The 14,949-nt window shown below is 36.3% G+C and overlaps 1 protein-coding gene across 2 annotated transcripts in view; it reads left to right on the plus strand.

The window, feature by feature from the left end:
* The first annotated feature begins 10,658 nt into the window (after positions 1 to 10,658).
* LOC149527899 (protein IQ-DOMAIN 5-like) overlaps positions 10,659 to 14,949 on the plus strand; it is a 90,663-nt gene continuing 86,372 nt past the window's right edge. Inside the window, exon 1 of one of the 2 annotated variants that reach the window (XM_089812030.1) lies at positions 10,659 to 11,155. The gene's annotated coding sequence lies outside the window, so the exon portion shown is untranslated. The remainder of the gene's footprint in view (positions 11,156 to 14,949) is intronic. The other variant, XM_089812031.1, reaches the window with a different exon arrangement.

Raw genomic sequence — 14,949 nt, forward strand, 5'->3', positions numbered from 1 at the left:
CATCAACGATGTCCCCCAAATCTGCAATGCAAGACTCCACAAACAAACCTATAATGTCTATCAAGTAGTCATCCCATGGATCTAAGTCTGAAAGACAAGGAATATCATATTGTATCAAATCACTTGAGTCCATGGTTGTGTGAATGGAAGAATCATTAGGGACAATGATAGAAATAATATCAATAGGAGGAGAAGAAATAGATGGCTCCAAAACTTGATCACATGTGAGAATACCCATGTTCAAGTAGCCAAAGTCCTCCTCAAAGTTTGAGCCAACACTGGAAGTGCAATCAAAATCTATTGAAGAATTACTAACATCATCATCATCATGAGAAAAGTCTAAAAATCAGCGTAACCAAGATGCATGATCAACCACCCATGTAGCAATGTAATTTCTAGTCTCCAAGTCTCTTACAAAAACTAAATTAGGTTTGAATTCCATAGTTCTCCTTGTTTTCCCAATAGTGAGTTAATAGATGGAAATAAAATTATGAGTTGGGTGAGGTACACACAACACATCTTTGAAGGTTCACTCCCCTTATCAATAGTTCCTTTCCCAACCACATACATGTAAGTATGATTGCATATCAAACTAAGTGGAGTATGTTAAGGCTAAAATGGAGAATACATAGACTGTAAAGATTGCATATAATGAAAAGCCTCTAAATCTAGAAGCCATCTCCCTATTTCATGACTTGAAGTAACAACTAAGGCTTGAAATTTTCCCTTGTGATCCTTTCCTTTATCAAAATATGAATATGAAGAATATGAAGTTGTTATTCTTGGAAGTAGACCTATTTGATTATTCTTAAGAAGATTATTAAGTTTATCAATATCCTTCTTGTAGTAATTATGTTCTTCATGTCCATTCTTCTTGGAATATGCACAAGTAAGCAACCCCCTCTTGGATGATTTTCCCTTATTGTTGGAGTTGTCTTTTGGTGAGGAGATTGAATGTTATTCACCTTATTAACTATTTTATTGCCATGTTTTCTACTTCTTGTTAGACCCTTTCTTTGATTCCCTTTATTAGCTACTAATGCTTTAGGCTTTAAAGACTCGAGAATCCCCATTCTCATTTTGTTTGTTTGTTCCACCATCAACATTTCCATGAAGGCATCAAATGAAGGAATGGTGTATGAAATACCATAGTAAACTTGTGGGTATTAAAGCTAGAAACAAATATTGAATACTCATATGGAAGAAGATTCAACACATTTTCAATCAAGTGTTCATCTAATTTGTCAATACAATAATCCTTTCATTTGGCTCTAAGTTCTATGGCTTTGGTTACATACTATTAGATTGTGTCGAAGTCTTTGGGATTCAAAAGGATGAGATCTCTACCAAGCTGAAAAATCCTAGACTTGTCAACTTGTCCTTTCAAATTACCAAGTTTTTCTCAAGCTTCTTCGACTATGTTACAACCATCAATATGGAAGACAAGATCCTTTGTGATATATTGCCTTAAAATTCCAACAACCTTTTTATTTCTACTTTTCCATACTTTTAGATCATCAAGATCAAATGGTGCTTCAATAGTTCCATCAATATAATCAACATATAATTTTTCCATTAGCTTACTTCATGCATTAGTTTTTCAAGTAGCATAATTATGTCAAGTTAAGTAGAAATTTAGGAGAACCCATGATGCAAAATGAAAGTACACAAGAGAAAAGAGAAAAAAGTCACTCAACACACCCCCAAATTTACTCAATCAAATAACTCCCCCCCCCCCCCCCCCCCCTAAAAGAAAAAGAAAAAGAAAAAAAGAAGACAATTTTGACACTTGATATTTAGTGCATGTACAATTGTCACTTTTCAAAATGAATCAAAGTGAACTTTTAATTTTGATGTTTACAATATAAAATATTAAGCTATAGAAGACTCAACAATATAAGACATAAGATCACTCAGATCTTATCAATTACAGTGCTAAAATAGGCCAAAGTAGACCAAATGCTAAAAGTAATTGAAAAAGTCTTGAAACAAGTACCAAATCTAAGAAATAAACAAAAAAAATGCACTTTCAAAAAACATTGCATCTGAAAATGTGTTCATATGAGCCTGAACAAAGCCTCTAAAGTTGCAAAATCAAGGATTACTTAGTGATAACTGTGGAAAGATGATTTTTTTGAAAAATCCTTGAGCCAAAGTCAACAACTAATTAGGGATCTATAAAGAGCACCAAAAATTAAAAAAATGCATTGAAGAAGGATGTCATATGACCAGGTTTTGGTTGTTTGAAAATTACCTCCAAATTTGAAACACCAATCCATGAAGGGGTTGCCCAAATAATTTATACTACATGCATAGTGCAAAGAACTTATTAGTAGGTTATATACGAAATCACTAACAAAAAGAAATTTAAGAAATTTTCATGTGCATGTGCAATTCCGAGTGTAGCTTTTTTAGACTATTAACTGGAGTAGAACAATGACATATTTGTATCCACGTGTGGTACCGTGTGTGCAGTTCTAATAGTGTAGAAGCATGGTTCTATGACTATTCTATCGGTCACATTTCTTTTATTGTGCTCCATGTATCACTTTTCAACACAAGAATATTATCCCACACTTGGTGGGTTTCCACAATACATGCTTTTTAAATATCATTGAGCCCAATTAGGAATCAACGAACTAGCTAAGAAGTTGTGTGATGATGTCATCAACTAAAGTAAATGTGTCTAGTCTAATTATGTTGTTTACATTGTATCAAGACAGCTGCGCTCTGCAGTGCTCAAAGTATACGCGTCGGCTTCTTTCCAATAGATACAAGTAAGGTGCAGAATAATTCTACATGGTCAGTGATCTATTAATTTATTACGCCAACTTGTTCTTTGTGAAAAAGGGCTAGTTGAAAAGGAAAGGTTTATAGATATTGAAGGTTCGTTGTGCCGATGTTTAGAATTTTCGATGCGAGGGGGGGCTGTGAATGTAAGAAGCCCCCGATCACAAGCACAGCACTGTGAAATTCTGTGACTAGTTTCCACTGCCGGGGGACTGCGAAATTTGGACTGAAGGCGTTATCTTCGCTTTTCTTTTCTGATCAAAAATGACCGTGTGAAGGAAAGATTAAAAATAGTGGCGTGGTTGACAGTTGAGAATTATTTTTCATTTCCTACACGCATCTCATATAGACATTACGTCAGGAAAGAGTAAGGCTTTTTTTTGAACCGGTCGTTGATAGCGAGGCATCCAACATTCTGATTGAGGGGTCCACAAGACACGAGATCAGTGCAGGGGCAGATTTAAGGGTTTGGTCGGTAGTCTTAGCAACCGGTGGGACCATCCAGTACTAAAGGCTTTGATATTGGCGGGCTTTCAGATAATGATTTTGCTTGATATGGTGTCCCTCTCTTTCAGTGGGCTCCAGCTCGGTTCCATTTGAAGACAACATTATGTGCCTACAATAGGCGGACAGACAGATCCCAGGTACGCCTTTTCCCTTTTTCTTACATCTGATTTTGCAACTGTTTAGGCTCCCTTTGTTGCTTCTCTTGGCATTGGTAAATTTACAACAGTAAAACACCATTAAAAACATATAAACAAGGCACCGGTGGGAATGATATGGCCCTCATGGACGGAACAAATGGGGAAATCACAGATACATCTGCAGAGAGGATACTTGTAAAAGTATCATTGACTAATCAACCTAAGATAAGGGAGGAATAGTCAGAACTTGATGAGTCCACCTTACATAACACAGGATCTGATAGTAACAGGGTGGCAGAGAATCAGATAGTCAGGGCACCCGTAACAGCAGAACAACAAACTAGTCTTGAAGAAGCTACGAAACACAATGACATCTCTGGCAATAGTGGCTTGGTCCTGACATACGGGGATAGTTTAATGCACAGCAACATCATCAAGTGGAATCAAGGGAGCTTCCTCATTATTCCAGAACCCTCAGCCGGACACACGAGTTTATTCAATCTTGGAGGGACAAATGGTAATTTACCCACAAACACTCTGAGCTTATCACAAGCCAGCGGACCACTCACAGAAGGAAACTACATCTATGTGAATGCCAAACAATATAAAAGAATAATTAGGCGGAGAAAGATACGAAAGTTTAAAAATGCAAAAAGAGGGAAGTTAGCAACTTTACTTCCGAAACCGATTCCACAAACCCCAGACAGCACAAGGGAGGGAGAACAAAGCCTGAGGCCGACTGAAATCTTTAAAACAATTAAGCAGTTTGATAATATCAGAGATATTAACAGTAAAGGGAAGCCAGATAATTCTCAGGTGATAGACACAGTGGAGGATGGGCTACCGAATAATTACAGCCCCACAAGGACACCTATGACGTGGTATCTAGACATTTTTGTGAACGATTTAGTAGCTATGAAGGAAAGGGTGTGGGCACTTGAAGAGAGGAGCCAAATAGAAAGTATCACAATGAAAAGAGTTACTGAAGATAACTGGAAGCTGGCAGCGGAGGTCAAGTCACTTAGAGAACAAATTCAAAAATTGCAATTTAATATGAAAAAAGGAGAGTATGAATTAATATTGTTAAAGAAAGAAGTAGGGGAAAAGAGGACATCAGCAAGTACTACGGGAGAAGGAGAGGCTACAGAAGCAGACAAAAACCCGCAAATGAAAAATATACAAGACACCATGGCCAATATGAAAATAAAAGAGAATCAACTCAGAGAACAGATCGAAGAAGTTAGATCATGGGCCAACATAGTAAAGGGGCCAGCAAACACTCCTATTGACAACATAGAAAAACAAGTTCGAAGACAGATTAGAGAGGAAAAAGAAAGAAATGAGAAAGCAACAAATATCGTTGTCAAAGGGCTACGAGACTATGGAGAACAGGAGAAAACAACGGATTTAGTTAAAGACTTCTTTAAAGACCAATTAGACTGGCATGGAACAACCATACAAGCTCAAAGAATTGGAAAATGGATTAGAGGAGGCAAAGATAGACATGTTAGAGTGACAATGAGGAATATAGGAGATAAAAATAACATTTTCAGCAAGAGGAAGTTTCTTAGAGGCACACACATATATCTTGATGATGACCTCATCGTAACTCAGCAAGAAGAAAGGAGGAAGGAATGGGAAAAAGTGAAAATAGCAAGAGGAAAAGGCAAGTGGGCATGGCTACAAGATGGTAAAGCCCAAATCAACGACAAAATCACACGCAATAAATAGGAACTCGGGCCCACCCAGGAACATTTAACTATAGTTAGCTGGAACTGTAGAGGTTATCCTTGGAGAAGAGGACCTGGGTTAGGGCCGATAGCTAAAGATAATGACATCATTATGCTTACCGAGACTCATGAACATGATGGATGTAGAGTTCCAAATTTTGAAGGGTATAAGAAGGTATCACTGTGGAATGAAAAGGTAGATAATGGTAAGGGGCATGGAGGCATCACCGTTCTAATAAAAGAAACTTGGAGCAGATTTGTAAACTTAGAGAAAGAAGATGTAAACAAGCAGTATATTTGGATAAAAATAACAGAGAATCGGATTTCTACAAGGGTGGCTATATGTTACTTCGCTCCAAAAGGCTCAAAAATATATTAAAAACATAGATTGGATCGAGAAGACCCGTTCGTTGCACTAAAAAAAGACATAGCAACCTTTAGCTCTTTAGGGGAAATAATGTTAATAGGGGATTTCAATGCTAGAACAACAAACAACCAAACTCTCAATCTTAAGGAGAGTTACAATGAAAGCAGAGATCCAGTTTGGCTCGAAGAAGAAGGGACACAAAAATGGGAAAGATCTTCACAGGATAGCATGGGAAAGATTAATCATTTTGGTGTTGAATTACTAGGCTTATGCTGCCTATACAACATGGTTATATGCAATGGTATGGAAAAGTGGCCTAAATCAAGAGGCATCACATGCAAAAGACACAATGGACAAAATGTTGTTGATTATGTTATATGCTCGCAAGACTATGTCGCAAAGATAATTAACTTTGAGATAGAAGATTGCCCCATAGAGTTAAAATCTGATCATAATCCCATCTTGATTAGGGTGACTACTCACTTTAAAGATCAACATATTGTCCCAAAACCTTTACAGAAGAGGAAGATGATTCCGACTGGCAAAGTTTTAATGACACAAGAAAACCATGATACTTTTCAAGACTCTCTTTTGCGGCTGTCTAGGGTTCCGAGAAACCATCTAGAGTCTGAAAAACAACATTTCATAGACAAGGATAATCTTGTTCTTACTATCATTAAAGCATTGGAGGAGTGTAAAAGATCTAGGGCCACAAAAGAAGCCAAGAACACTTTTCCGGACAATCCTTGGTTTGATGAGGAGTGCAAAATAGCAAAAAGGAATTGGAAAAAGAACATGAACAAAGAAAGTAGAAAAGAGTATGATCAACTGATTAAAAAGAAGAAAGAAGAGTATGTGAACAAGAGAAGAATAGAGTTGATTAATCTTGGTAAAAACAACCCCAGAAAATTTTGGAAAGAGCTTCAGCAAAGAAAAACTCAGATAGAGAATAACATAACAGGAACCAAATGGCTGGAATATGCCAAGACTCTCTACGAATGTGATCTAAGAGAGCGTAGTACCATGGAAACAGAGACTACAGGGGAATTATTCAGTGAAAATGATATTATTCAAGGCATTAGGAGGTTAGCTGTTGGTAAAGCGCAAGATATAGATGGGCTACAAGCGGAATACTTAAAATGGGGTGCTGAAATCCTCACACCACACATCACTAAGATTTTCAACAGTGTCAATAGAGAAGGTTTCCCTGTAAAATGGACTACAAGTGTGGTGATCCCACTCCACAAAAGTGGAGATATAAACAATCCTTCTAATTACCGAACCATCATGATCAATCCACTATTTGGCAAGTTATTTGGTAGTTTGGTAGAACAAAAAATTAGCAACTAGGCTAAAACAGAAGGCAAACGTGCAAAAGGGCAAGCAAGCTTTAGATCGAAACACTCTACTATAGATCACGACATCACTCTCAGACATTTGACAGAGAAAGTTTGGGACACTCCGGGGAACGAGGCTTTTTGTTGTTTCGTGGACTTTAAAAAAGCTTTCGACACAGTGCCACGTAATAAACTATGGGATAGAATGGTAGAGCTGGAAGTTCTTAAAGAACTTAGGTCAGTGGTTTACAGATTATATGAGCAGGTCAAAGCTAAAATCAGAACGACAAAAGGGATATCAGAAGATTTTGACAGCAACATCGGGGTTAAGCAAGGGTGTCCGCTTTCTCCAACACTATTCGGGCTCTATATTGACAAGTTAGAAGAGTGGATAAACAAGACCAATGGTGAGGGGGTGCAGCTGGCCCACTTTGTGATAAGATTGCTCTTATATGTAGATGATCTCATAATTCTTGCTAGAACAACTAAAGGTTTGAAAGAGCACTTGAAAGCACTAGAAATTTTTTGTCATGATATAGGAATGCAAGTTAACACTAGCAAAACCAAAATTATGATCTTCTCACTAAAGAAGAATAGGGGCATACAAGACAAGTTTCTGTTTAAAAATAGCCCCCTTGAGATTGTGGAAGAGTACAAATACTTGGGCATCGATTTTCATAACAAACTCAACTGGGATACTTGCAGATCGAAAAGGATCCAAGGGGGCTAGAAGGCGTTATACTCTTTACAAAACAAGTGCAGGAACACAGATTATGGGATTGGACGACCATGAAAACTCTGTTTGGTTTGCTGGTCACTCCGGTTATTCTATACGGATATGAAGTGTGGGGTGGTAGTATGTCCAAACAGAAGTGGCGACAAGTAGAAAGAATTAAAAAACACTTCATCACATGCAATCTTAAAGTCAAGACCACAGTTCCGTATGAAATCCTTTTGGTGGAGGTGGGTTCCTTTCCATTAGAAGTCGTCGCATTGATCTGAATGCTAAGCTATTTAAAGAAAACCCAAGGTCTGGAAACACATCGTTGGCCCAAGTTGGTAATAGAGGAAAAACTTGTGAGGCAGAAAAGCACATGGATGAAACAAAATGACAAATGGATGCAAAAATGGGATATCAACATCCAAACTTGCCCGGATAACATTAAAGAAATAAAAAAGTTTGTCAATGAAAAATTTCGCAATATTCTGTGGACAAGACACATAGGGTGGAAAAAATCTTATTACATTAAAGAATTTAATCCCACTTCTAGTCATGATGAAAAGGCCTATATAAGGGCACCTATTAACTAGAAAGCAAAAATGTTGATAGCACAAATTAGAACTAGTTCACATCAGCTGCGATGTGAAACTGGTAGATGGCAAGTTCCAAAGGAAGAGTGGGCAGACAGAACATGTTTATTCTGCAATATGGGAATAGTGGAGACAGAGCAACACTTTGTCATGGAATGCCTGGCTTACAACGACATCAAATTTGATTACACAAAAATTTTGCAGAACAAGGACTTCAACTATTTATTCGAGAAAGATCAAGTGAAGAGAACAGCGGATTTGATTATCAAAATTCAGAGAAGAAGAGACAAGTTAACCAAAACTTTGCAACTGACTAGTTTGGCTCCTGACTCGGGAGGGTGATTGCATGGGTCCCATAGACTACTTTAGTCTCGTGGACGTCATTAAAATCTATCATATCATATCATATCATTGTCTAGGTCTAACTTTGATTTGACCTAAGTACAATTTGTCATTGTTTCTTGCAACGTCTCACCAAAAAAAGAGGGCTTGGCCCCAAAATTTGTCCAAAATATGATATTTTACAACTAGTTCGTAGATCCTAACAACAGATAGAAATGTAGATCTAACAAATTGCAATAAAATTGAAAAAAAGTGTTTTTAGAAATAATTTATCAAAAAATTGCAATAAAATTGAAAAAAAGTGTTTTTAGAAATAATTTATCAAAATTGTAGATCAATCATGTCCAAATCTGATTTGCAATTTTAATTTTTTATTATAAACAACTACCTATACACAATGGTAAGGTCAAATCTTGTTCTAGATGCTCCCACAAATTGCTGATACTCTAGATCTGAATTGTGGCTCTCCAAAATTGAAGTAAATAGCTCTCCAATGACTATGCAATGAACACTCTTATAGCTCTGATACCATGTAAGAATTTGCCTAAAGCAATAAATGAAAATGCCGAGATCTACTAGCTTAAATGACAACACAAAAGAGATATGCAAAATGGTATAATTGATTGATTAACTGATTAAGTCAATATGATCAACAATACAATGAATAAGATGTCTAATCAATGAAATATAATGGAGATGTGCCTGAATATATAAGCAATGCATGATAACTAAGAGTGATGCAAGTTATAACCTATCAACTATACAAGGTGTAATCATATATCCACTAAAGGTAGATCATCTTCCATTGTACAATAAGGTATGTGTAACAATGAGAGGATGATAATGTGATAGGAGAAATAGGTGTATCTCACACAAAAAGAGCTAGAACCTAAGTTGGCCTAGTGGTGGAGAACTTGTACTCTTGAAAGAGAAGTCACAAGTTCAAATCCCACTGGGGGGTAGGGTATGTACACCTCGTTTGTAGCACTAAGCGCGTCTCAAAAAAGAGTACGAGGTAGTCCCATATCACTGTCACCATACATAAACCCAAAAACTATGGCATAGTGTCATGGACTATAAAACTTCATTCCTTCCTTCCTTCCTTTAAGTGGATTTCTCCAACAACATGCGTTGAAATGAATGCAACCTCCTACGTGTCTACATGACAACTAATATGCAAATACATTATCGCAAGTAAACTTCAGTAAAGTGTAATTAGTGAATATTTAATTGCACCAACATGGACATTACATTCATTACTCTATGATTTAACCATCACACTATGCCATTACTAATAGATAAAAACTTATAACATTGCCAATAAATCAAAATTAAATCTAAATAATATGAAATGGATCCAATATTTGACACCCTACCTTCATGCAAATCTTATATGAAAATTTCAAATCACTCCCAATTTTTTACTATAGCTTACTTGGTACGTCCTCTACTTACAACTAAGACTTCAAAGTTACATCATCAAATATAATGCCACATCAACAATATTTTTACCCAAGTATCAAAAAATGACCAAATAAGACCCATACTTGTGCACCAAGTCACGTTTTGTTGCTGCAACATAACTGGTCACGTTTAAGATCTAATAAATACATTTCATTGTATCATAGATTGTTATAAACTATTATAGCAAATATTATAACACCATTTTTAATATTTGTTTTTAAATATTGAAGAAGATTTAAACCCAACAATTACATAGATGTGTACAACATAAAAATTCACCATTATACCAAGTGTCTTTTTAAGAATATGTTATAATAGTTTTGCCATCATCCCATAATTTATACAACATAACTTCTATCATTATACCAAACACCTTCGTTAAGAAAAAATTGAACTTCATCTTACATTTTACATACCTATAGCGCGCTCTTACACCTTCATAATGAATCATGAGATATGAATTGAAATGTTAATTTAAAAAAACATATTCAACCAAAACAATAGTTTATACATAATAATAATAATATATTATTATTATTATGATAACACTTATTAAAATGACCACAAAAGTCAAAAAGTGAAAACTAAATATGCACCTTTCCAGACTCGTCAGAACAAAATCACCAACTAATCAGACATGTAAAAACAAAAGTAACCAACACCCAAAACGTGGATGCAATTAATAAAATGGCATGATCACGTAGGAACATGGCTGCCGTTTCCCTTTAATTCAAATTGCATCTTGATTCGTGTAAGCAAGGGGGGAATAAAGGTGTAAATAATAAGTAAACAATGCATAGTACCTTCGGCGTGATGAGGAGCCCACGCTCCTTATCATTGAATGCAGCTCTGCATGTATGGAGATTATGCCGACAAGAGTAAACCGAAAAATATAATCACCACTTCAGTCGCTGGGCACTTGCTACGCGCTTTCATCGACCCCTGCTTCACTTCAAGTTTTACCCTTTATGTCAATTAATGACAATTACATCTGTGTGTTGTACCAATGACGGGCGTTTCAAGGACTTGGAGTGCTGCTATGGCTGAAGAGGATCCGTTAATCGGAATCATGAAATTATTATTAGGGATGTGAGGAGGATGAGACGAGATAGACGTTTTGGAATTCATATAAATTGAAAACGAGATCATAGCAGCGTTGGCTTTTACCCGGTAAGCTATGCGTAGTCAGTATCCCATCCTAATCTTTTTGCTTTTATATTTGGATGGAGTTTCTTTCGATTCTTTCGGTTTTGATATTTGTGCTTTCCTGGAACATATCTCAGTTCTTTTAATTCAATTTCAATACATGTCCATTCATAAATGCGTAATCTGTGGCAAGGGCATAGTAGAGAGTGCTAGTAGCGGACGACATAAGAACAAATAACTTGTATCCGTATGAGCAGTTAAGAGCTTCAAACCTGTATTTTTTTGACAGCATAACGTATCACCATGATCATTTCTGACACAATTTAGGCACCAAGCTCAAATTAAAAATCTTTGAGACCGCATAAACCTTGTGGGCCTCCTCACGCCTTTTCATGTTTTTCCCAAATTTGGTTGGGCTATCTATCTGTCCCCTAACATAACTAGTTGTTTTCCTTATAAAAAGGTACTGGATGCATTCCCGGAATTTCTGAAAATTTGGTGGTTGTGTGGGGATGTTTCCTACAAGTATGTATGATCCCAAAATGTATCCAATTGGTGAGAGGGTGAAATTAGGCAGGATGCTTCCTAGGGGAACGTTTATTTTGTCACATATTATAAGTCGCACACTCTGCCAAATATAGACAAAGTGAAGCATTTGGGTGTTTTGAGCTAAATGCCATAATGCTTTTGCTTTATTTGTCTATCCAAATTTAGGTTTCTTTTTTCGATCGGTGAAAGGTCAAAACCAAAACTTTTTATTATTAATTTGTAAAGTTTATACATGGTTCCTGGGCATTGAAAGTTAAGAAAGGAGTCAAGAAAACCTCTAGTCAAATTTAGGTCTTTCTTACTCAGCCTTATATAGCTTGATTTGCATAAAGCATAAAGTTGTTACCAAGGTTACTGGGAGACTGGGGAGACTTGGAGGTTTCCAATACTGGTACTGGTATCGGTACAACTATTTTTCAAACAGTAGACAGGTACTTTTGGAGAATTCAATTTCTATTTAATATAATTTCAAAATTCCTAAGAAATACCATAGATTCATAACATAGTGCTCTGAAAACAAGAATAATGAGCATTGAAATGTTATAAATATCAACATTCAACATTAGAAGTTTGCACATTTAAAAAAATATATTTCATATCTCATAGTCATATCTGATTTCAGAATATTGCATGTGATCATCATCATATCAGATTGATAATGACTGAGATTAACATTAGATTCATTACATATTGAAATTTGAAATTCAAAAATATATAGTTTGATGCTAAGCAAACAAAAAACTGAACTATAAACAAAAATCAGAATCTATCTAGTATCTAGTATGATGATAATACTATGTTTTAAATTTATATTAAAGGCGGAGATATGCAGGAGACTCCATTTTTTTGGTCTGGAGATGCGGAGGCTTCGTCATGAAGTCTCCCACCCTTTTCAAAGTCTCTGGAAACCTCAAAAGTCTTGGAAACGTGTCTCTGTCTCTGAGACACTTCTCGGAGGGGGGGAGATGCGTCTCCCAGTAACACTGGTTGTTAGGAGATAAAATTGATATCCCTACTTTAGTTTGAGGATTGAGCAACTCAATCAGAAAAAAAAATCATGCTGAAGTTCACAACCAAACGCGATACTCTCTATAGTATATACTTGTCTCACATGCATATACTTCTATAAGTACAATCAGAGTTATCAATCTATGTAGTTTGTCCCAGAAGAGCAATGTGATCTAGTACACTGGGAACAAGGCAATCTTAAATAACACATTTGTCAAATTGTCAGATTACATAGGCAGAAGTGCTAAAGTAAGGGGCTTGCTGATTTACTTTGACTATCTTTTTGAAAATTTATTTTCTACACCAAATTAACTGAATCATTCTCTCTTTGTATTACATTACAGTTATTTGAACACATTAAATTTGAAATGTGCATGAAGAACTTTGGCAACCTATTAAACATGCATATTAAACTATTGAAAACAGTCAAATCCCAAAATTTATCTCACTCATGGATCAAGTATCACTTACTGTTGCTGAAGGTTTTAGGTCTATGCTCATTGCTTTTTTTCCGAGGTTGCATTCTGAAATGCGTATTGCATAAGTAGAAGATAAAATATTTGTGATAATGTCTGGATCGGTTATCGACTAACAATCTTTGAACATTTCAAAGAAAGGGTTGGTGTTTGTATCACTATGAAGTATATTTTGATTTAGGAATTTTTGGCTGGTCTGGAAGATGTAGTGGCGATGTGGACATGGTTGTACTGAGTGGGACAAGGGTAATGCTACACTGATTGACGATAAGGTGAATTATATTGCTAAGATGGGTAAACATTTCCAGAATGGTTGAAGCTGTTAGAACTTAGGATACAGCATCATCTCACTGATTCTTGGGAGGGTCTCCAAAGCTATTAACTGGTTCTCATTAGAATAATGCACAAAAAATAAATAAATTGCAAGCAGGGAGTCTACACGGAAGAATGGAGCCCTTGAGATACATAAGTTGGTGTTTACGTAAGACCTGTTATTGCCAACACTATCTTCCTTGCTTTTAAGCTTGTGCCGCTATTGGCCAAAAACTTTGAACTTTTGGTTAATAAGTTATTCTCATTTTTTTGAACTTACCATAGTTTGTGGATATAATAAAGGAAAAAAAAGTAGATGAGGAAACTCTTGTGGGCTTTGATGCTGTTTCCCACATCACCAAATTGTTGAACGAGGAAGAACCTAAGAAGCCGGATTTGTCCCCCGCTGCCCAGATTCGGGTTCGGGTCCACGCAGGTCTGGATTCGCGTCCAGGTTCACTGCGGGTCCGGGCAGGGTCCTTATTTTGGACTGTGGGTTTGCCTGGGTCCTTGCTAGAGTGAACTTAGACGAACCCACCGCGAGCCTGGGATGACCCGGGGGAGTAGGGTCCAAAATGTGAAATAAAACAACTTTAAAGAATGTTTAATATTTTATATTTTTTATATTTTTATGCAACTCTATAAGGAACCTAATAAAAAACATGTCACTGATCTAATCTCTCATGTTGAGGAGGATGATGATATAGCAGCATCTGGGACCAGTGGAACCAGTTTGGGTTCCAATGACGAGGATCTAGATATAGTTGCAGCTGGGGATGAAGCCATTGGTACCTCATTTTTTGATGATCCATTTGACCCTTGAAGGGTATTTGATACTATGGTCATTGATAAGCTGCTAAACACTTGTCATCTATCATTATGTTTCAAACTTAATTATTTGATGAACTAGTCTATGTTTTGCATTTATTTTGCAATTTAGTAATTCCATGTATGATTTTCTTTACAATCATGAAGATATTCTTCAGTTTTTGTCAACCTTTCCTTGAAGCACTTTGAGAAAGAGCTTTAACTTCTCTCTGACAGCAAGGTGGTTGAAGTTTGTTAGAATGACTTCAAGAAATCAGAATAGTTCCATGATTTCAGTTGAGGAGCATCTACAAGAAGAAGTTTAGCATTTGGAGATGAATTTAAGAAAAAATGGCTAAAGGGCAAGCAAATTTCCCTCTAATTCTGTAAAAAAGAGTTGACATTATGCTGGTACATATATATTTTCTTGCATTGAGATTGTTACGTTGTCGCATTATAAACATCTAGGTAGGTTGTTCATGTCACTTGCATTTTCCTAATTTGATGAAGATGTAATACACAGGTGACTCTATCTCCTTTATTTCATATTGGTTGTAAATTTAAAATCTCTTGGTGGAGTATCATATATGCCCATTTGTAGCTCACTCTTGAGCAACCTATGTAAACATATTATATGGCATACATATTGTGCTCGCTCTTGAACAA

Source organism: Cupressus sempervirens, unplaced genomic scaffold (genome assembly GCF_028749045.1).
Source record: "Cupressus sempervirens isolate cs-2001-9-10 unplaced genomic scaffold, ASM2874904v1 CseChr00c100012_05, whole genome shotgun sequence".
NCBI lineage: Eukaryota > Viridiplantae > Streptophyta > Pinopsida > Cupressales > Cupressaceae > Cupressus > Cupressus sempervirens.